This window comes from Pezoporus occidentalis, unplaced genomic scaffold (genome assembly GCF_034315485.1).
Source record: "Pezoporus occidentalis ecotype Australia unplaced genomic scaffold, CSIRO_AGI_Poc_V1 ctg89, whole genome shotgun sequence".
Classification (NCBI taxonomy): domain Eukaryota; kingdom Metazoa; phylum Chordata; class Aves; order Psittaciformes; family Psittacidae; genus Pezoporus; species Pezoporus occidentalis.
In genome coordinates this window covers 1566211-1590791 of record NW_026916253.1, presented here as the reverse complement: position 1 = coordinate 1590791, position 24581 = coordinate 1566211, and the positions used below count along the sequence as shown (strand labels likewise).

Below are 24581 nucleotides of genomic sequence, written 5' to 3'. Positions count from 1 at the left end.
TGCAATAAAGTCCTCGAAAATATTAAAAATCATATTTAAAACATTCTCATAAAATGTGTATTGAGAAAAGACAAGTTTAATTCTCAAAGGCTCCATTATTGAAGCAAAAATTAATATTTGTACTATTTCTAAATTGGAATAAAATTGCAAGGATGCAAACACTATCCTATATCATAATCTATAAACCAGTCGCAAATGTTAAATCAACTGTAAAAATGATTTAAAATCTACATGACTAATTTTATTAAACTGATTTAAATCACATTTGTGCTATGTTCATTTATTAACTGTATTTCAGACAACACTGTGCTTATAATGGATTTGCATGAATACAAATGTACATATAGAAGAAACTATCTGATAAAAAGGACAAGACCTTCCCTCGTCTGGTCATGTTTTCTTAACACATGCTTGTGGTAAACAGAAACATATAAATTAAAGATGCAGAGGTCTTGTTAGTTTCTCAGTCAATTCTCTGCAATTTTATGGTTGTTCTCTTCAGCTTGTTTATTCATTCTTTGTTCCAAGTTAGAAAACACTTCACAAATATTAATTAATATCTGTAATGCTGTAGCCATTTCTAGTATCATTCTGACTTCTTGCAGATGGGAGAACTGGGGGCTGTGTCTTTCCATTTAGCTCTAGCATAGATCCAGCTAAATCAACAAAGGCATTTCTGGTTTATTTTGGTGATGCCAATTAGAATCAGCAGCTGATCTCGAGTTAGATAAGAAGGGGTTATATGAGTATTTTAGGGAGCTCACAAGCTGTTGATGGCTTTCCAATTATTATTTCAATGGCTTGGGATCCCACTGCATGCTCCTTGTTGAGCACACAGCCTTGGGAACAGGCAGTGCATTGATATGGTCCATCACCCCAGGGATGAGCATCATTGTAGTCAGTCAGCGGCAGGACAGGGAGCAGTGACAGAAAATCCCCAGTGTACAAAAATACCAACCATGGCAGACTTCTAAAGAACAACAGCAGCCGTTTTCATAACAAAATATACCTTGGAACTTTACAGATGGGAGAGAGTTACAATATAAAAACCCAATATTCCACTGTGGGTTTTCTATTTTTGAATGAAAAAATAAAAATTAATACTACTAACAAAAAAAAAAACCAAACACCCCACAACCAAACCAAAACTAAAACCCTACAAAACCCCAAAACAACCAAACCAAAGAAACATAAAAAAACAACAGAGAAAAAGCTGTGATGTTTTGGAGCCTGCTTATAGACACACATACAGCACAATGTTCTGGGGGTCAGGGTCTGCCCTTCCTGTGAGCTGCTGGTGTCTTGGCTGGGTGGTGGCACCAGCAGGTGACACTGCTTCCTGCTTTAATGCAGGTGGCTGAGAGCCTCTGCTGCTGCCATCCAGCAGCACCAAAATCAGTGGAAGCTTTCTAAGTGTTTATTAAAGAAAGAGATGCAAAGTCTTCTCACTCTGCCTTCCAAATATCGTGAATTATGATTCCACAGGAACAGGGAAAATCAGAATGTCTAACTGTCCACAAGGCAAGATATTTGTGTGTTTGGGTTTTTTCTCCCTTTATTGTATCCCTAACTTAAAGCATATGTCCCTTCACAAAGAAACCAATTTCTTGCTTTCATACCATGAGACATTACAAAAACATTAGGGATAACTCATGTGCAATTTAAAACAGACCCCACAGAGCAACTGGTGGTCTAATGACAGCACACCACTCTAACACCGTAAGATTAGGGATGGTCCTTCAGTCCAAGCAGCCCCTAGGGAGGGTGGGGAGACATCATGTTTGCTGCCAAGGAGGGGAATGCTGCAATATTTGACTTTCTGCTGCATGACAAATTATCAGTAGCCCTTGAAAGCTCCCAGCTGAAGCGGTGACCCAACCAGAGCAGCTGGCAGGCAATGCCTGAGCCTCCCCTATCTCCTCCAGGCTGTCCCACTTGGACACACCCCAGGGAGAGGATGCAGCATGCCTGCTCTTGCAGCAGGGCTTGGTGCACACAGCCAGCAGCATGGGGGGGAAAGGGCTGCTGAGGTGCTTCATCCTCATCATCCCTCTGCCAACAGAGTGGCAAGCAGCAGGCAGGAATCACCATCCTGTGCTTCATCAGAGGGGGCTGGTGCCTCCATCCTCTGTAGGGACAACACCAGCCCAGCTAGTCCAAAACAAATGGCAAGGAGCCTTCTGAGGGGTGGCAGCAAGGTTAGGTGTTGGTTGAGGTTCAAGACCATAGCCCTAACCTGGAGCCTAAGCAGCAAGGCTAATATTTACCCTTTGCTCTGTCCTTCCTCTGTCCTGGTCTCTTTGGCAGCATTTTCTGCTGTGAGCTCTTCCAGGAGGGCATGGATGCACTCAACTTGAAGAGGCACAAACCACCTCAAGCAGAACAAGTTTTCTAGAGTTTTGCCTGAATAAACCCATCCAAGTGAAACACCGCAGGACCTGTCTGTGCCCTACTGGAGTACAACAAGCCCAGAGTCACATCCGTCTTAAACCTGTGGATTTCAGCAATTATTTCTTGCAAGCATTACCTCCTCACTGGCACGCAGTGACCTTAGACATAAGAAACAATCAGCAGGATTCATTCAGATAAATATTCTAATGCACTGTCTCTTAGAGATGCTGCAAATGTGTTTGCAAGACAGACACAGTTACTGCTCCTTCAAGACTCCGTATGACCTTTAACATCATTTTCCATGAAAGTTAATTTCTATGATTAATGCAATATACTAAAACCCATAAATCTGATCATCTGAAGGATTCAAATTAGGAATTATTGACAGCTGATAGAACAAAAGTGCAGAGATGAGGCAGATTTTCTCATCTGTCCATCTAAATGTTGGAATATGTATTGATTAAAATATGACATGGTATAGAACCCACCATAAATCTAAAATCTATTAGATTAACACAGGCATTCAATTAACATAAAATGACAACCTAAGAGAAAAGCCTTGAATGTCCGCCTATCTCAGTTTGTAATATTTTAACCCGCCTATCAGGGTAAGTTTGGAGGTAAACAGAGATGTGTGCCTGGTAGGTTCACCTTGGCTCAGTACCTGTGTGTGCAAACTGAACCTTGGGTGAATATATTCCCTGTGCACTCAGGTGGCTTTCTGATTTTCCAATTGAAAATGCTCAAATATTCAAGCTCAGCTTGAATATTTGAGTACAATACAAAACTGTATTTGAATACAATACAAAACTGTCCACATGACAATAAGACCACTATTTTTAAAAGTGGCCAGTTTAGTGTCTGCATTATGCATAAATTCCTGAAAGTAGAAACCTGGACGTAGAAACCTGAAGTCACCTCAGCAATTATTCCTTCCTTCAAAAAGCTGGAATATCATTAGATGCAACAAGAATATTTGCAGAGGAGTGAACTTAGCAGGTAGAAACCATGAAAATGACAGGCACACAGAATGTCCTTTTCTGGGCAGTGACCCCAAGCGGCTCTCAGCCCTTATATGTGTTTCTCAGCAAGGTCCAGACACAGAAACCTCTGAAATCTACAACTGCAGATGTTGTTCCACTGAAAATTTCCTTTCTACTGCCTTGACCAAAGCATGCTGCCTAAAGCACCCAGAAGAGATCCTTTGAAATAGATTTTGGGTTTCTACTGCCTGCTCAAAATCAGGAAGCTGGTGGGGTAGTGTTGGAAAACAAGTGCCATGCAAGTGGCCCAGTGCTATTAAGCACAGAGGAGGCTCGCCTTCAAGCACCCTTAGCACCCTTGCTAGATGGATCTCCTTTGCACAAGCACAAAAACTCCCAGCAACAAATGAAAATCTTGTAACTAGTCAGGACTGGGAGTCCCCTCACTGGATAGGTATGGAAATGTGGGGGGAGCACTGGGGTTTGGGTGAAAACCCCAGGAACCAGGGTTCAGGCTCAATTCTCAGAAATGCCTTATGTTTGTGATACCACTTGATTTTAGCTGGAGTTAGAAGCACTCACACTTAAATCAAGCTCTCAAAGAGTTTTCTTGAGTCCGGAAACACCTGCCTATCTGAAAAATTGTCAGCTATTACCTATATGCCCAGTTTTCATGCCCTGGCTTGGAGCACTTACATGTTCAGAAAGGCATGTTTCTCTGCCTGTACAGGCTCAAAGGTTCCCTCGAGCTGCTGAAATGAATCCTTAAATGAATCCTAGAGCCCCTGTCCCCAGCTGCTCCACTACAGCAGTGCCATTCCTAACACGGCTGCAGTTAAGCTGGCTGAGCCCGTCTGTTCCTTTCTCCTTCTGGCCAACTCATCCTATCAGGGCCACCTTTTGCCAGCCTTATTCTTTCCAGTAATCAATAATTACCTTTCTCTGCTCCCACTGATGACTTCTGGAAGGGGTAGCCTTATGTCACTGTAGCAATTGAAACTATAATCTGAGCTCTAATGAGTATTTGTCTCTGATTCGCAACTGCAAATGGGAAAGCGTTAACCCAAAGTCCCTGCAGAAGTTGACAGGGAAAGTCTGGCTGGCAGGAGCTATACACAAGTGGTGAATTCTCCCAGGAATGAAATTACTATGTATTATTAGTCTGCATATTATGTTCACATTTTAAAAGGTACTAATTTTCTCTCTTTCTCTCCTTTTCTCCAAAGTACCACTATTTAGGACTATAGATACATAATTGCTCAGAAAAGCCATTGTCCATGTTCTCTTAATATGTCCATTATATTTAATCTATCTTCAAGCCTCTATTCAAATGCAACTTGGTAATATTTTTATTAGAAGATTCCTTATTTCCTGTGAAGCTAACTTTCATATTACATTTTCCCCTCAGAGAGAAACCCAAGCTGTTAACTAAGAATGTTGCAAAACAGCAATATGGGAAACAAGGAAGCTTAAATGTATTTTTAAAAACATTTGCATGTACATTTGTTAAATGTTTAATCATTTTAATTAATTTAATTGTTTAATTGTAATGATTTTCAATAAATTGGAAATTTGCTGTTCTGAGCTGAAAAGTTCTGAGGTTCTCGCTAGAAAAAAAAAAAAAAGGTGCAGGATTTCAACAATTTTTTCAGCAGCAATCCCAGTTTTTTCACACTCAGCAATTCAACCTACCTGGCTTTCTCCACCACCATCAGCAGAGGGAAAAAGGTTGTTTAACAGACTGGCATTTCAAAGGGAAAAACAAGCTTGCTGAAGATTCCCTAACAACTCAAAGTGCCAAAGAGGCTGCTGTGGCACAGGCCAGGAATCCCAAGAGCAGCAAGCTCCAGATGTGCCAGGAGAAAGCCTGATGCAGCACGACTGCCAGCCTTGTCCTCACTGCAGCTGGTTCTGCCTGCACAAATAAGATCTGCTGAAGTGCTCAAACTTCTGCTTGTTTTCATAAATCAAACTAAACCCATCCAGTTTCTTTTCCTCCTTTCTCTTGTACTTTTGTGCTTAAAAGAGGCCAATAACCAAGTGAGTACGTAATTAGTATAAATGGAAACTGAATTGTGGCCTCACCCCCAGAAAACAGAGGCTTCTTGAGATTAATTGGGAAAGCAAAGAAAATAACACACTTCAGCTGAAACTGTTTCTGAAGTGCCACGGTAAGCTCCATATGATATGAATACATAACCTTCATATGATAAATATACAGAACCAATGCTTTTAATGTGTCAGATATGGCCCATCATGCAACGAAGCTCTTGAGGTCTGCAGAAAGCAGCCCTGCCTCTCACTGTGCTGCTTGTGATGGGGGTTATGGGTCCTGCACACTGACGCTGCCTCTGGGATACATCCTTATCCTGGTGGCACCACCAGAAACCCAAAACCTCTAAGCCAACGCTGATGCGTGGCATGCAGCCTCCGTGCCCTGTTGCACTACGGCCAGGATCATGCAGGGCTGTGTTTCCCCTTCCTGCTGACTCCCTAGCAGATCCACAGCTCTCGAGTCTCTCCATAAACTCCCCTCTCTGAACGTTGTGAAGTCCACTATGATGACTATTTACTAGGCTAAATATGGGCTTCCCAATATTTAGGCCTATCAAAGGTATGAAACTGTATTGTGGTGAGTCCACTACAACACTAAGCAAAATAACCACAGAAAACTGAATAAAGTAACCAAAATTTCTCACAAACAACCCATTTACTAAAAATATGCCACCCCTTCAGATTGAATACCTTTTGTGCAATCAGACAGCATGGACAATGGGCTGAAATAAAAAGTGAACATTATCTCTGCACAGCGATTTTGGCCATCCAGAGCTATGTTGGGGTCAAACCAACCCTCTGTACATTGCCAGCGGAAAACTCAGGAGAGTTATCTCCTTCAGAGAGACAGAGCCAGACCAAAATTGGGATCCTAACAGGTTTGGGCAGCTACCTCGCAATGTATACTAGCAGCCCAGGATGTGATCTACTCTCGTGCCCTTCTTCAAAGGGGTGAGCCCCGGCAAGAGGAGCTCCTTGGCAGAACTGCAGCCCATGGGCTGATCAGGGCATGCTGTACACCAGGGATGAAAACATATTTCTCACACTACATCAACATCAGAGAAAAAGGCAAATGCATGCCCAGTATGTAATCTCACTTTACGCTGTGTGGAAATGGATCATTACTTTTCACCTAGTAAGACCTACTATGAGTTACAGCAATTAGCAGGAGAAAGGTGGATAGGGAATCACCATGGGATACTGAACTCTCATAGGTCTAATAGTGGTACTTGTAGCTTTGAATGTGGCACCACCTTGGTGTTGGGTTGTAGTTAAGACAGACACACAGGACTTTCACAGCAAAGATACCAGGAATCAGTGTTTTCACCTTCTGAAGTGACAGACCACTCAGCTCTTTATGGAAAACTAAGACTGCATACTTCGCATATAATTCCAACTGCACTAACTTTCATCAGAATTGAGTTTAATTTGAATAATGTTAACAGCCTCTCAGACCCTTCAGGAGTAGTTTAACGTCTGTAACATACACTAATGCTGGAAGAAAAATGACATGCTATTGTGTGTTCAGACACCCATGGTATTTGCTATTTGTTTGGAGTTTTACGGAGTTGGGAAGACAGATGGAAATTTTTTTTGTTAGAGCCATACACGATAGCAACATTACTAGATGCCTTGTAGGAAGTCTCGGTGAGATAATAAAGCCTCTAGATGTGACTTGTAAATTGAAATTAAGCTTTTTCCATTGAAGAAGCATGACGTAGATTGAGTACAGCTTAAAAAAAAGAATATCAGCAACTTTCCCTACAGGCTGAGGGCACATGTCACCATAACATTATCTTGTTGCAAACCATTGTGACCCCATAGGGAGTGAACCCTGAAGTCGGAAGTGTTTTATTTGTTACTTAAATTCGCCCAACTCTACATAAATAACTCGGAACAAAACACCTCGATGCCCTGAGAGTCTGGGGTGCACACTGTGCAAAGGAGATGGCTCCTCAGACTCCCATGATGGGAGGCACTGCTTCCTCTGCTTTCAAAAGCTGAAATGACACCCCAGGCACCCTCAACCTTTGTGCTAAACCCCTGGGTTCACGCCGATCTAGCTGTGGTGAGGTGAGTCCTTCTCAGGGTGGACACGGCCCTGTCCGTGCATCCTCAGCAATAGGTAAGCTTCCAGTTTTAACAGACCTTAGGTAAAAAAATAAAAATGGAACAAGGTGTTCTTTTTCTGGTTTGTGGGTTGTGAGCTCCCTCTTGTGGCGCTCTCAAGATTTCCACCTATTTTCCAGGCTGCAGGAAGCCAGTCGCAATGTTAAGCCTGGAGGAGCACCCACTGCCACTGGCATGCCTCAGATTCCCCCAACATCACCAGTACAGTTCTCTTTTTGCCCCAGCCACTTGCTGCTTCACTTTTAAATTCTGTTAAAATCCTAAATGTAAGAAATGTGCATTCTCACTGTTCGCTCCAAGCCCATACCAGCTCAAACAAAGGGGTAGAGCTGAAGTGTTCCCCTGCAAAGGAAGGCTCTTGGCCAGCCCTGCTGCACACCACACAGGACCAGGGGAGTGCAATAGGTCCCCTGGGTGCTAAGGGGTCCCCGGTACACCCTCACTTCCCGGACACCCCTAGAGGACCACTCATCTGCTAGCCTTGAAAGCTCAGGTCAGTGGTAGCACCACTCTGTGCAACATCCCTCCTTCACTTTGGGTTTCCTCCCACCCTGGGCCAGCATCCTTGCAGGGATCTCATCTCTTCCTGAACTGTCCCATGTATGAAGTCATATTCCCACAGCTGAAATCAAATATTTACACTACCACACTGCTAGGCTCCATGTTTCCCCCCAGTTAGATGATTTTCTTTCTGAAGTATCTAATTAGGCCACTTTTCAGGGGGAGGAAATGGAATTGTTTGTAGAAGGTTTCCTCCTCCAAGATTTCACACCAGCCCTTTATAGACAGGCTGAGACTTGCTGTTTGTGACTGCTTCTAATGTTTTCCCTGTGAGGTGTGCAGCTGAAGGTCTGACAGCTCCATCCACCCACTGCACAAATCCTGGTGCTTCAGTACCTGCTCTAGCCCTGACCTTTGGGCTTCCCCTGTGCAGCACAGCAGATCAGCTCACTGGTGGCATCTTACAGGGACATATGTTTTTACACCCACTACAAAAGGAAGTATGGCTATGGAAGTGTTTCTAGAGGCAAGAAAGATAAAAAAATCAGTGCTGAAGTACAGCTGACCCTATAATATTTTTTCTTTTACATGGGTTCATCGTTTACTTCTTTAACAAGTCAAAGGGAAGGACCTTGCAGCAAAAGGCAACTTCACCACGAACACAGGGACAGGACTTACCTATGGTTGAACTCAAACTACTTACTACCATGCCACTTTTATCTCAAATAAAATCCGTAAAGTATCACCAGGAAAGAGAGGACAGAAGTATAATATCCATAAAACTTCTTGCAGCACCTACATCCAATAAACTTGGTTAAAATGCAGGTCTTGAAAGCAGCAAGATGTCAAGGAAGGCGCTTGCTAATCAAATATATGTGACTAGCTCTACACTAAATGTTGGGGAGGTTTAAACCCCAATATTGTGGTAGTTTCCCTTCTTAAACATACCTTTCTAAAATTGTTTTGTATAAAGATGAGAGAAGTGTAAAAAGCAGAATTGGGAATGTTGCACGATGTGTTGCAGAAATTGAAACTTTTTTGACAAGTGATCATGTTTCTTAAAAAAAAAAAAGTCATCATGTTACAATCTACAGCTGAGTTTCTTCAAATTCCTGTTGGATCTCAGTCCAAACACATACAGCCACAGCAGTATGCCTTACAATAAGTAGATATATAGTTCTTCATTCAGACAGGGAACGATTGTTAAACAACTAAAGATGGATGAGTGGCTGTGAAGAATGCATGATTTTCAAAGAAGAAGCTACCAGGCCAAGCAGCTCAGTACCTTTGAAATCATCAGAACTATACCAAAGTCCAAGAGTAACTGCAATTTCTAATAAAACCTCTGATATTCTACAAGTAGAATATTATGTACCCTTTCTTACACATCCATCTTAACCACAAAGTACACATGATACGACTTTGTGTGCATCACATGCATTTTGTATACATTAGCATTCAGGGAGCTCTGCATTGTAATGAAAAGAAGGAATCAAAATGTCCAAGTTGCACAAGAAAGAAAACTTATAAAACTGCCATCTCATGAATGTAATTTATTTGTTTGGAAAGACAAAGGATAAAACATTCCCACAGAACCACAAAGTCTCCACAACCACAGGGCAGGGAAGCACATGAATATGCCAGGCAAGAAGATTTCAATCCCTGGTGCCTCAGCTAACAATGGGGGAAGGAGTCTTCTCAATCAGTTGTGTTCTTCTCACTCCTAATTGCAGGGACCTATGAAGAACCCAGAGATGTATTCACAAGTTTTCCTCTGCTAGACAGGGACACCTTGGATAACCTTCATCCAGTTTTGTCCATGTCATGAAATATGATCATATTTCTCCATTTTATTTCATTACAAAAAGGAACACCATTTTTTAAGTATCTTTTGGGCTATGTGTTGCTATATATCTTGGGCTACATATTCTGAATATCTACTGGGCTATGAGATGGCTGAAGAACCCTCTTATTTAGTGTTTTATTTGCAAGTCCTTAAGGGAAGGAGACGTGAAACTTCTAAGCGATGCTACAGACATAAATAGTCAGAAAAGCAGTGGCCTTAGGCAGGTCATTGCACTGTCAAGTTCTACAGCTCTGTGTTTAGGGTGAAGATGAGCCACTGGGAGCTGGCGTGCCTCATGGAACTGAAAGAATGGAGAATAAATTAATAGATAATAATTGCTACACCTCAGGGATTTTGTGTCATTCTTCTCTTACGTACTACTGCCCAGCCCTAGATAATTGGAGTGCAGTTCCACAAGATCACAAAAGCGTGTTTCTTCAAATGTGTATTAAAAAATCAGAGCTGAAACAAAGCTGTTCAGGTAGCTGGACATCTGCACATATGGTGTACTAAATTCTAAACATACACGGTCTCCAAAAATAGGACGTCTCCCATGGTAAGGAATCAGAAGAAGTAGTGCAGTAAGAACATAGCCGTTGATATGGAAATCAGTTTACCTTATGGAGAAGCATCTCATTGAAGTAGCTCCTAATTTTCCACCCAGCCCAACTGAATTCCTTTCTATGCCAATAGAGAAACTGGGGGGATACGATACTGCAACACATTGCACCCTTAGCCATCAGGAGTCTCTGTCAGTGGATGCAGACATCTGGCACTCCTGGCTACCAAGAGCACACCTTGCACAAGGTCATGCTCTGTGTCCCCATGCCATCCACCCTGCCAGAGTGCAACAGCAAACAACGGCTCACTGCACTTTGATAAAGCTAAAATGGTGTAAAGCTAGACAGGGGGCATGGAGCAGGGATGGGGGTCAATGTACTTTTCGTAGGGAGAGAAACGAGCTATGACACATGAGAAGGAACAGTTCAGAAAGTATTCCCAAGCTGATTCGACCCCATGACAGAACACCAAAACTGGCACATAAACATGCATTTATGTATCTTGAGATGATGTGATTGCATGACTATTTGCATACAGGATGCAGACGTCCTAATAACTTGAAAAAAAAGGGTTTCAAATACAAACTATCTAGATATACTCCCATTTAGAAAAATAAATCTGTTTTGTCTCATCTCCTTTCAGTAACTCTGGTTACCAGAAACAGGCAATATAAGCTTGGTGAGCAGTGACCTCACTAACAACAGACACCACTGTGGTCATGGCCATGACTGGGTCACCTCTTGCTCAGAGTAGCAATACTTGCTTCTGAAAAACAAGTTTTTATCCAGCATTTTAAAAATAAGCTGCTTCAACAAGGGAATCAAATGCTGCATCCATTAGGGATGAATAGTAAGTTACCAAAGGCAGTGGGGAGGGATTCTTCTTTCACTGAGCAGCTATCTGGCAGGAATACACACCCAATATGTGGGTTACTCTCTCCTCATCAGAGCAATGAAATCAGACAGGCCTCCTGCATTCTGGATAAGTTTGCTAACTTCTCAACTGGCAGATGAAAGGGCTGTCATCTCCTACTCTGCCTTTCTGACAGTGTGGCCCTGCATGGTTTTTCGATTTTGCTTTTCCCCCTCTCCCTAGATTTGCCTCAATTGTTACAAAACACAGTATTTCCTATGTTTCATATTATTAGGCAAACTAGAAAAATAGATACTTTTTGGTTGAGATTGATCTTTTTTTTTTTTTGCCCTGCAAGACAGCCAAACCAAAAAGTCAATTGTTAGCACAATCGTAACAGGGACAGCAGTCTGCACTCAGCATTGTGGGTTGCAGAGCAGCGTAGGCCAATACCACATCCCAGAATTCAATTTCCACTTCCAAATTTGGTGAAAGGAGAGATCCAAAATGATAGGCAACCCTGGATCCATAGAGCTCCAAAAATCCCATTGCCTCTAAATTTGATCTCAACTTTACAGCTAAGGTCCCAATCTAGTGTATACCCATATTTGCTACATGAACTTTTGCTCCCTCCCAACTTGATTAAGGGCAAAGAAAGTAACAGATGGATCCATGCTGTTCCTTTGTAGCTGAGAGATTAATGTTTGCATTGCATCAGACTGCTCGCATTCACGCAAGGGAATACTGCTGTTGTCCCTGCAACTGGCACCTGCATCGCCTGCTCTAGTCGGTATTGGAGGCAGGAAGCCTATGTAAGGGAATGTGAACAGTGCTTAGGTTTGGTTTTTAGTATATGAAATGTTTTGGAAGCTTGACATGGTGTGAAAAATGGCCATTTTTCACACCAAAAAATGCAAACTTTACTGTACTTCACCACCCAGCAATGACAGCTCACACCTCTGCCGTACATCACTCTGCTAAATGGCTGTCACGGATCGTGTCTTCAGGAAGGGTGTCAGAAAACAAACTTGAGTGTTTTCTGCTGGGGGCTGAACCTACAGGTAATAGCAACACAAAGACGGGATGTGCTCCAAAACTGCACTGGCAATGCTGAAGTCATCTTCTGCCACTGACAAATTAAACTGTGATGGAACCCAGCTCTGCTGCCAGTGCAGGTACCCTGAAGCCAGACACAGCTGGTTTCTACCCACTCCTCAGCAGCAGAAAGAGCTGCATCTTCATATGCTATGGCCAGGGTCTGACAAAGCAATGGCACAACATCAGCAATGATGAAAAAAGATGTTTTTGTCTGTGGTATCAGGATTAGATGCTGGGTGTGTCAAGCTGCAGGAGCCTGGAAAGCCTCAGCCACCAGCCCTCCTGGATCTGAGCTGAACAGGGCTTTGAGTAACTTACAGTTTAAAACACTCAGATGAAAGAAAAATGAACACAATTTAAATCAGAAAGTAGCATTATTCCCTATGATTTCCACTGATATATGCAACAGTTAGATCTTCCATTTCCCCTGTGCCACTGTTTTTGCCTGGGTGTTATAGCAGGATTTTGTCCCATGTACTGGACCTATAACTGATTGCAGAAAAGGGACAGGTCCCCAGAAAAACCTCAGCCTGGCAGAGCCATGGTGGTTCTGGTGACCCTGGAGGCTGGACACGGGGGGGGACACCAAGGAGTTTGGGTGTGCAACGCCTGAAGAGCCCACCTAAAACACTAATTTTGGCTTGTCACTGTGAAAGAGGATGGACTTTACATGATTTACTGTGCAATCTGTGAATTTTAATAACCACTACCATCTATCAGGACATCTATCATACCATATCTTTTGCTGCTGTTGAAAAACAATATTGGTGCTTTCAATGCAGTTTCATCATAGATTCGAAAAAGCCTAAAACAAAATTGAAAAACAAAACTCAGCCATATGCCTACTTGACCCAGGATACATAAACCTGTTGTTCAATCCAGAGGAGGGATTACAGCATTACTTTTTAGTAAGTTGCTTTTCATATGGAAATTTCTTTTCACAGTAAAGCTTTGTATTTCATGGCATCAACATAAAAAACATCCCTATTTTTAGTTCCCTGATCATGGACATATAGATTTTTATAGTGTCTGTGAGCATACATTAACGTTAATTTCCCCATTCTCCTTTGTACTTTGTTAATGTCACAATCTGCTGTAAAACCTTGCCAAGTTTCTTAACTGTCATGTTAATTCCGAGACCTAGTCTGCACTCTCTGACATTTCAGGACAGAACATGGCAGTAAAAATAGATTAAAACCAGCTTATAAGTATTATAAAATCTAGAACTTTACAGATGGTGGAATTATATCTGCTGAATGGAAATCTTAGCAACTCAGAGCACAATAATATTAGAATAGCTTATTGATTTCTAAGACAAATATTTTCAGAAGTAACGTAATGGTATCTGAATAGTGGGCAAAACCCACAAAAATGTAGGAAAGTTGGGTGGGTTTTTTTCTTTTCTAAAGCACCACTGTGAATGTGCCTATCATGTTGATGCTAGTATTAAGTTTCAAAGCTTTTCTGTACCATATAAATAAAGGACATAATAAGATCTTGATTTTATTCATGGTTAGTTCAAAGTTCACACAAATTATTTCACACAGGGGATTTGTCTGAGGGTTTTGGCATTATAGAAATGCATTAATGTACTTTAGATATTAAATGACAATGCCACATGGTAAGAAATTTGCACGAACGAACAGGAAATTAGACACTGTTTCTTTTTTTTTCTTTTAACTGATTGCTAAAGAATGCACTGTTTAAATGTGGACTATCCATTTCAAAGGGAAGCTTTCCCTGATTTCAGGAAGTTTAAAATCAGCTAATCAGAAAGTAATACAAAGTTAAAGTTAAATGTTTTTTTAAAGGAAACTGTTTCTTTAAAAAAATCCTTTCTCCTTTTCTTTAAGGAGTACTTATTATTTCCATCATCCTTGTTGAGTTGTTGATGAATAGCTCACATCGTTTGCCAAGCTCCACCCTCCGTCTTTTTTCTAAACCCTTTACTCATTATTTGCTCAGTCTTTTTCCCACAGCCTAGACAGCCTGTCAAGGCAGCTTAAATAAAACACTGTATTAACATTAGGAAATGGCATTCAGTTCCCAATTGATCTCCTAATACTTTATGTTGAAATGATAATTGGTACAGTCTTCATTGAAGAAAAAGAGAAAAAAACTACTTTTCAGTCACCACAAGGTATTATCTTAGCTAATGTATTCACAACCAAACAGATACATTTTTAAAATCTCCCCATCTGCTGGAGACTGCAGTTCACAATTCTTTTCAGCTGACATAATCCAGATTGATTCGTTCAGCAGATAAAATTCAGGCCACTTCTGCCCTTTATAGGAGCAACATAATACCAGTCTTTATTCACTAACAATGTAACATAATGGGATCGGAATGTGCAAAATGACTGTTCTTAAATTACTGTGACACACAAGGGTCCAACACAAGCTGTGGTTTAATGTAAAAAATCATTAGGCACAGATTACTAAAGTGGTCCTGCATTAACAAGGTCAAACCAAGACTGTTTATAATATTTTCAAGAGGGAAAAAAAAATAACATATTTGCTAATATTAGATTATGAATTCATTTTTAAGAGGGAAAAAAATATGCAGGGTTTTTTTGTTTTGGTTTTTTTTTTTGTTTGGATTTTTTTCCTGCCCCCATGATGACAGTGCTGTTTACTCAATAATGGGTGCAACAGTTAAGGATTCTATAAAGACCTTTTCTGCAGAGCCAAGTTAATCTATTACACACTGAAGCACACACACACAAAATCTAAATATCAAAAGGTTGTCAAGAGAGTTGCCAGAAACGAATATTTTGGTGCACTGCTATATCAAACAAATTTTGAAGACCATCAGGTTATTATTAACTCATTGCAGGTCTTTTCTTTTGGTAAAGCCAGAGACTATTTGAAAGAATTGAGCAAGTTTCCACACCGCTGCAGGGGTTTTGCATCTATGTAAATGATTGTTGCTCTAACAGTATGTCCCTCATACACTTACAAATCAACCTCTCTGCACAAAAAAAGCCAAAGTGAAGAGACACAGTAGATTTCATCCTTAATGGATGGATCTTTGTACCCTGAGAGTCTGATGGGCATTTAAGATCATTTAAGATATGATTTTTTTCTGTAAAATTATTTCTTCCTGATAAAATCCTAAATTTAACAAGTCTTACTCAAGAAATCCATTATATCATCACACACTGAAATAAACGAATAAGCAAATATATATATTTGCAAACATATATATATATATATAAATAACTATATCCAAATCTATCAAAAAATCTGTGTGGTTTCCTCTTGCCTTTGGTTTGGAGGCTAACAGTATGGGAATGAGAGGGGGGCTAGGTTTACTCTTGCAAGGCAGCCAATTTGAGCTGTTGATGGAACCTAATCCAGAAGGATCACAGCTCAGCTTCTGAGAGGAAAAGTGGGACTACAAAAATAATAATGACAACAGCAAGCCATTTCTGCCCTGGTTTGTATCTGGAGGTCCAGACCATATGGATCTCACAGGAATGGAGGTATTAAATTCCCCATGCTCCACTTTCCCATTTTGACCTTGTCAACAGTGAAAGCAGAATTTTGCTGTCCCTTACTACTGTGCTAAACTACTAGAGCTGGGTAAGTTTTGAAATCAATTGCTTTCCTTTAAGCTACTACTCACTTGTGATGTACAAGCAACAAATGTATTTTAAACACAAGTGCATGGCAAGCAAGACTTCTCCAGTTGCATGCTACATCCTCGTATGCCCATTTCATCAACTGACAGAAACAGCCTCAAGAAACCCCGGTAAAAAATGACAGCTACAGACTCAAAGGATAGCTGGAGAGGAATACATCCGTTTCGAAATTGAGTATGAATATCACTAGATTCTCTCTATAGGATGGTAGCACCCTGACCCTGTAAAGGGTGCTGGCAGGCAGCTGGCAGTAAGCACCAAGAGCAATATTGCCACCGGCGATGCAGCAGATGCCCAGCAGGACCACATCAAACCCAGAAAGTGCTCTTTAAAAGATTTTCCTTTGAAAAATTCCCACAATTTGTATCAATTTATGGCAAAATACTGAAGTATTTCACAATCGACTCCACCCAAAGTGTGAGAAATTAACATATGAAAGTTAATGTCCAGACCATAAAATAAGCTACATCCCTAGTGTCTTCTAAATAAGAAATGTGTTTAAATGACATGTGTTCTGCTAAGGTGAACCTCATAATCACAAAAGATGGTAGTTTTAAAAAGTAATGAAAACTAACCTCCTAAATCCGACAGTGTTGGAAACTCATTGCATTCAAATATTTACATATTCTAGTGAACTTAGAATGTCAATTTTGACTGCACAAATTCAATAACTGAAACGTATGGTCTTGAAACCTGCAATCAATATAAACCTTTTAGAGCCCAAGCTTCAAAAAGTTATATCAAATATATATTCGATGAGAAGAAGGTTAATTGAATAATTGATTACTCAGTTACAATTAAGTGCTCTTCAGATATCTTTGGGAAATGCCGAGATATAACAGTGACAGATATTTATTTGTTTATCAGCTATCCCAAATTTACAGCTATCATTTATTTTTTATTTCCTATGTCAATTTTAACATTTATATGTTTTAACAATATAGTCCCCAGTAAGAATCAATATACAGTTTTTTTTTTCTACCACAGGGCTATCAAAAGCCAGCCTAGAAATCCATATCCACCAATTCAGCCAATTTCAATGCAGTCTTCAGCCTGATAAACACCTTGCTAAAATATTCAGACTTTGTCTCCAGTTGGCAGTTATGTAGACCGACCATGCAATATTTGTAGCAATAAAGTTTAACCAACAGTAACTGTGCTGATAAACGCCGAACTTAACAACAGTTAAGTGAAAAGATGGCCCTTGGAAATTAAAAAAAAAAAAAAACACACAAAAAAAAACAAAAACAAAAAAAAACAAAGCATGCTGTTTGCATGTTTTAACAAAGTACTATGTCTTATCAAAATACAAACATGTTCATAAAAGTCCCTCCCCTGCAGCAACAGCCAAGAGGATCCTTGGGATCTCTGGGGTATTTTAAAGTTGACTAAACAATAAATCAGATAGAATTGGGTCTTCAGAGCTGTCTGCACAGAAAAATATTGTTAACTCTTTAGTAGTATTAATATAATCTAAAATTTATTTAGCAATAGCACCTATGTTCTCAGCAAGGCGGAAATTATTTTTGTGTTACATACTGTGTATACCCAGATTATTTATAGACAGATACATACATATACAAGGGGCCCTGCATCTAGTGACTCATGAGCTAAATGAGGCTGGACAAGATTCATTAAAATATGCTGAATTCCTCTGAAGATTGTAAGATAAATTACAAAACCTAACTCTTCCTCTGCTAGATGTAAAGTCTTTCTGCTTTTTCCTGCATCCATCTCCAAGACATTAGGATAACTACCATAAAATTGTGCTTAAATGGCCCCAGACACAAAGCCTCCTATCTTTCAGGGTATAGCTCTGCATTAACTTCAAAATCTGAAGCTTTCTCTCACATCAATGGCAATACTATACATGATGTGTAATAAAGAAAGGTACTAAGTTTTTGAGGCAATATTTCAAATATTTTTCATTGGTTTCTTAGATTACAGCACGTGATAATAAGGATGAGGAAAAAACCCACATTCTCACTGAATAAGAACATCTTTCTTTTGCAGATGTCCTCCTGTAATAACAAATGTCCATGGAGGGATGTGTTTCAGGGGAGATAGCTAGTGCAATCCATGAGGAAGACTGAAAAGAAATGAAAATTCACGTTTCTTTTCTTGGTCTAAGTACCTGCTACACCTAACACTTGATATGCTCAAAACTTTTTATGAATTATCCTTTCCAAGAAAATAGAATTCCAATTAGATCAGTCTAAGCGCCGAGTAAGTCCACTGAATTCTCCCTTTACTGTCCCTCTGCCTGATAGCAGCAGTGCCACATACAGGATGAGAAGTTCATGTGCCACAGAGCACTAAAATCTCATCCACTTTGCTCTTTGGCCTTAAGTTAACACTTCTTGGATGAAATGCACCACTTTACACTTTGTTCTTTTAATCTTCCATCATACTGGAGTCCAAGTTAGGCAGAATTAGGTCCTCCAAGATCTGCTAAGCTATTGTAGATTTTCAACGTCTGAGAGAAGAATCTGGTCTTCCAAGGATATTATTATTTAATATAATCTTTCAGAACAGAGCACTTAGACTCCATGGACAACAGACATAACCCTCTTTACACATTGCATTTTATAGTATGTCAAGGGTGATGTATGCTTTATGTTGGGCCTCATAACAAAATGACAGGCGTTGCTGTCCATTGACAAAGCCACATGACAGCGAGGTGTCACAGACAGAGAGTGCAGATGTATTATCACTCCACCACTTAGACAGGAATGACATCCTTTGAATCTCAAGAGACAATGTCGCAGGCAGGCGAACCTTAGTGTGCTGGCTGTACACTCAACAGTATTGACAGTCAACAATTCCATGTACATCCATCGTGAAAGAACACTGAGGTCTAAAGATAGCAGATTTCAGATTTCATTCATGTCATTTTAATAGAATGAATCATGGAAGAATGAGTATGAACAATATATTTCAAAAAATGAAATTAATATTCTGTATTTATGTCCAATGTTTCAGATGTACACAAAAATTCTATATTTTTACAATTATTTCTAATGTTCCATATTCACATCTCTATTAAGAGATTTATTCAGAAAGATATACCATTAAAATTCTTTACAAAGGAATTTATAAAATAAAATAAGAACTTTTTATATTAATTAGCCCTGATTTGAAAGCCCATAAATTAGCTTTCTTCTGAATATGACCAAAGATAACATTATAAGCTAAGTCTTAGGGGACATCACAACACCAACATTATGTACCTACGCTTCCGAAGCAAGCAACATACTTTCATAGCTAATTTTACTTATATACCCTACAATATTTCCCAGATTTTGTGACAGTTTTTAGAACATTTCACAAAATAAGCACTATTTCTTGCAAAATCTCAAGAAAAAAGAAAAAGGAAGAGAGCAAACTCACTGCATTATACAGGTCATGGCACGTTCATCACTACACAGATGTTATTCATAGTCACTGGTCCCACGTAAGTAGGTCATTGGACCTACTTGCCCTTTGCAGTGATCCTGAAATATGGTGGCATACTTGAAAAGCCATATAGAAATGTGGGGCTCTCCTGATAAATCATCCCAGGATCAGCTGCTAACTCTTGCATTCAGATTCAGGGAAATGACAGCTGAGTCCTATTAGTAGAGGTGGGGAACAGGGAGCAGAGGTCAAGGGGGCAGTTAGCTCCTGCCTTTCCTCAAAAGGGAAGAAGCAGAATAAGGAAAAGTTGAGGTGGAGACAAACCCTGAAGCAAAAGCCTGGAAACAGCAGGCACCTTCTGTGAGAAGGGTGTTTGGGATGGTAGGAAAGCTGAAGCAGGAGAATGGGTGAAGCTGGGAGTTTACCCAGGAAAGTACATGAAAGCTGGCATTTTGCAAAGCCGGGTGAAGAAATCCCTCCTTCTCTTTCATCCTGCACCAGGACAAAGGGAACAGAGAAAGAAAAAAAAGAAAAAGAGAAAAAAAAAACCAACAAAACAAGACCCCCCCCAAAAAAGGTCTACAGCCTATGGTACAGACCATCTATGTCTACCAAGACATTAGCATGCGAGACGTCTACCTTAGGGCCCCATGTTTGTAACTTCAGTGCTCTTGCTCCAAAGTACTATGGCAGAGAAAAAGGTATCAGGACATTACAGGTTTATGGGGCAGGAGCATAGTTAATTCTGGCTATAATCCCAATCTGTGTGGTCTCATCATGCCATGCTCCTAAATACGTATAGCCCCTCTCACCTCTGATGCAATCTCTTTCCTGATACCTAATAAAACAGAAAAGACTAGTTTAACTTCATATGGGAGTGGGGAATAATTAAGGTTTTTTTTGTCAAAAAAAAAATCTGAGTGCTGCAAGATAGGAACAAAAAGTTGACCATTAGGTTCCCAAGATTCAAAAAAAAAAAAAAAAAAAGGAGTTAAGCTATCAAAACCTATTCAACTCCATGAATTGGGAACGTTAAGAGGCCTGGAAATTGCTTCATGTGTTTCACCTCCTGCTGTGCAGTTTTTATGCTGACAGGACTGAACATAGCTTTTCTAGCTCGTAATATCACAGGGAAAATACTACATTAAACTAAGACATCTCTGACCATATGATAAAAGCACACATGCAACATGCTCATGATAAGTCCATTTATTATTAGAGGCAAGTTTAAAATATAGTTGTTTCGGTTTTAACCTGTTTGTTCCAGGTTAAAAGATAAAACAAAAAACAACATTTGTTTGCTGAAATAATTCATACATGTCTTGAATTTCAGTTTATAGCAGTTCCAAAGAACAAAGTAAAACTTGTTTGAAAATACAGGTTTGTTTGTAGTGAAGAATGCATGTAAACACATACAATTGCTACTCATACTTGGAGCATTAGCTTAGGCTCATGCTAGGAAATTTATAACAGATACTTGGCCTAAACCTGTTGAAAATCATCAATATTTTTTCTAAGTCTGGGCATATTATCCTTAGGGAAAGTGTACAGAGTGAGGAGACTCCATCCCTGCACTCAATCACATGCTTCCTTGTAGAAAACATTTAAATGAAACTTTAAGCGTGAACATCCAGCAAATATCAGAAAATCAAAAGTAAGTCTCCATTATGGATCTATCTAGTCCTTTGAACTCTGGAGAGAACAGGCCTGAGACAAAAGCACAGTGTTTTCCTAAACCTTTGTCCTCAGGAGATCTTCCTTCCAGCTGTGCAAATCCTATGTCGCACTGTATCCTACTATGTGCAAAGTAAAATCCTTCACAACCTGATTTTGACTTTTTTATACTTTCCAAAGACAAACTAAAATTTAGTTTTCAGTGCAAATAAATTAAGTGTTATAACTGTGCCTGGACAAAAACGTGTCTTAGGAAATGATAAAAATGTTTCCTAAAATGAATGCACTAAAAGTCCATAAATGACTGAAAATAAAGATTACCCTTGAAATTAAAAACTTTAGATTTTTCATAAGAAAACTGTCTAACACAAACCTGTTTCAAATATAAAATTGTACAAACTTAATCTCAAATACGAAAATGGAGACCCAGTCTTATTGCTGACCTTTGCATCTTCTGCATAGATAGTACCTCTTATCGTACCATCAGTTATACCACATTTTGCTGTTGCTAAATACAACTGGACTTAAATGCACCAGCATTTCATAATGAAAAATAAAGACATTTGTTTTAAAAGTAAAAACAATGGCATGTCCCAGAAATATTCCACAACAGAGCACCTCTATGAAATAATGAACTTCTCTCTCTCATTAGGAATGACCATGTATAACGGATTCATAGCTCTGCTTTGCTTCAGCACTTACCATCTTTGCAGGTTATTCCTTACTCATGAAAATAACATTTCTGGATTCACTTCTCTTAATGCATGAAAATTATTCCTCCCTGCACAAAGCCTGCAGTATGAGAAGCAGTCAGGATGGTGGGAGTAAAGAAATTTAACCTCCAAGTGCCCTGGAAGTCTGCAGGGGTGTTGTGAAGCCCCTCCACAACATCATATCAGACCATTTTTTGCAGTCTGGGAAAGGCAAAAAGAGGGGGAAAAAAGTCTCTGGGTCTGTCAGTGCATCTTAGCTTCACTGAGCCAGCCTGAGCCCTACTGCAAAACCTCCTCTGCGCTAGTGCCATCTCCATTTATTACAGTGGGGTGGCCGTGGGAGGAGGAAGCTCAAAAAATCTTCATTCCTCTTGGTGAAGGGAGTCTGACTGGTGAAATACGAGACCCAGGAGAGAAAGGGGGTACGTTACCCTCTTTAGAAGTTTCTTTATGTGTATAGAATACTACCTGGAGGACCACCTAAATGACCTGAATAAGGACTCCTTATCCAGGTCAAACATACACACACCCTAAACCACTGTCTGTTTCAGGCCCAAAACCGCACTGGCTCCCCATTCCCCCCATGGCTGATGGTGTTGCTGCCAGCTCTGTGGCAGGGTTCTGCCCTTGGCATGGCACAGACTTCTAAGGAAAAGGCAGCTCCTCCCCCTAAGTGTCTGCAGGATGAAAGACATCAGGCAGACAAGGGGAGAATTAGGAAAAAATGACTTCTTATTAAGGCCATCCTTAATTAGATTACACTCTTTCAGCCAAAGATTTTTTTTTTTTCCTGGTGATGTTTCTGTAGTGCCATTCAGCAGGAGACCAAAATTCTATTACATTATATTACCAGTTTATGCTGGTAAAATAAATACAGTAAAACGAATATAGTGTATTTGCCACTTTGAAAACACATGTTCACCCTCCTCTCACTTCTGCTAGCTGCAAGCTGCTTCTAAAGGAAGTAAAAGAGAAAGGCAGGAAGGTGACCATCCTTCTGTGTGCTATGAACTTTTCCCCTCTGTGCTGTTTTCTCTAGGGTGGCTTATTTTTCCTTGTGTTAGCACCAAATGTTCGTTACATATGCTGGAAGTCAGACACATGAGTGGGATCTCAGGGATAGGCTTGTGAGTCTATCACTGCTGTGAGAGATACAACACAGAGACAGATGTGAAAAAGTACAGAGCCACCAGTGTTAAAGTTCAGAGACTTCTCCTAGCCTGAATGGGCCAGAAACCTTGCACAGGTCAATGAAGTCCCCAGCCAAGTTTAACAGGAGCTTGGGCTGATCCGACAGGTTCAGCAGAGAGTTTAGGTTGTGGCAGGCTCCATTTTATGTCATGTCTAAATCCAAGTAGATCAGAAGAAGAGGGGGAAATTAAAGGTTAGCTCTAAGTATCAGGCAAGGACCTGGGATGTGTTTTTTTATGTAGTCTTAATGAGTTTTCCATCCTATATCCACTGACATTTTAATAACTGCTAAACCCCAGAAAGTCTCCGGAGAAGGTGCACTGATACGCTGATGAGCGTAATATAAATGCATATACAGACAGACCGATATTAATAATTTCTTCCTACTGATGTATGTGTATATATTCATATAATATTATAACGCTTTCAGGGTATTTTACCCCTATTCAGCACAACAACATTTACTACTATCAATCTAATCATAAATACAATTATTCTTGAGTACTCTATTACAAAAACCAATAAACTAGGCCTCAGTAGAGATTCTGAAATTACTTAACTTTTCTTTAGAAAAATTTTAAAACAGTATTATCACATCAATGAGAGGAAAAGACAGGAAGATAATAAAGTTATGTTAAACCTCCCTGTATTTACTCATGTGTGAAACAGTTATGTCTGGTCACATAATTGCAATGGTTCTGAGAAATATTTCATATTTTATAATGAACATTAAAAGAGTTTGTGGATCATTACTTTATATGAGTTCCAAAGTTATTACATAAAACCCAACAGGAATGGTTATAAATTATTTGATCCTCTAGTCTGGCCTTGGTAAACATAACATGAAGGCTGAACTATCTCAGCAGACAAGATTCATGATAGTAGGTAAAGTGCTTCTACATTTAAAAAAAAAAATAATAATATATCAGGGTAATTGTAAGCAAAACTCTTAACATTTTTTTCTTCACTGTTTCAAAGAAATCCTTTTCTGCAATAAGCTTAAGACATTAAAAAAACAGAAGGAAAAAAAGCTTTGTCTAGAACAAAAGGAAACTTGCTCACAGGCATGTTCTATCGTCTACCAGTCTGGCATTGTAACGATGGCCCTAAAGTCACTCTCAGATTCTTGAACTTACAGCAGAGTATGTATTTAAGACACTATTCTTAGTCATGAAATAATATCACAAGTAATTATTTGATTTTTCAAAAGGATCCTGAAGAGCATCTCATTGAAATATGGAAAATAAGAGTATACTAACAAAAATTACACACTTGACACAATTATGAAGAAATTTTGTCTTCCAACTACAACTGGCAGCAGCATTTTAATTAATGAGTGATCATTTGCTCCAGAGATAAGTGTAATACTAAATGAATTCTGGTCTTCTTCCCCCTCTCAGCTCATCTTTGTCTCCTGCTCCTGTGCTTTGTGTCAAAATACATCGTGGATGTTTTTGTTTTGTTCTATAAATGTCTTCTAAGAATATTAATATGAAGAATTAATTCAGTTATGCATGCACAACATTTAATAAGATTGGAAAACATG

The 24581-nt window shown here is 39.7% G+C and overlaps 1 protein-coding gene across 4 annotated transcripts in view; it reads right to left on the bottom strand.

The window, feature by feature from the left end:
• Window positions 1-24581, bottom strand: part of ZNF536 (zinc finger protein 536) — a 349390-nt gene that overhangs the window by 28993 nt on the left and 295816 nt on the right. The gene's annotated exons all lie outside the window — the stretch shown is intronic.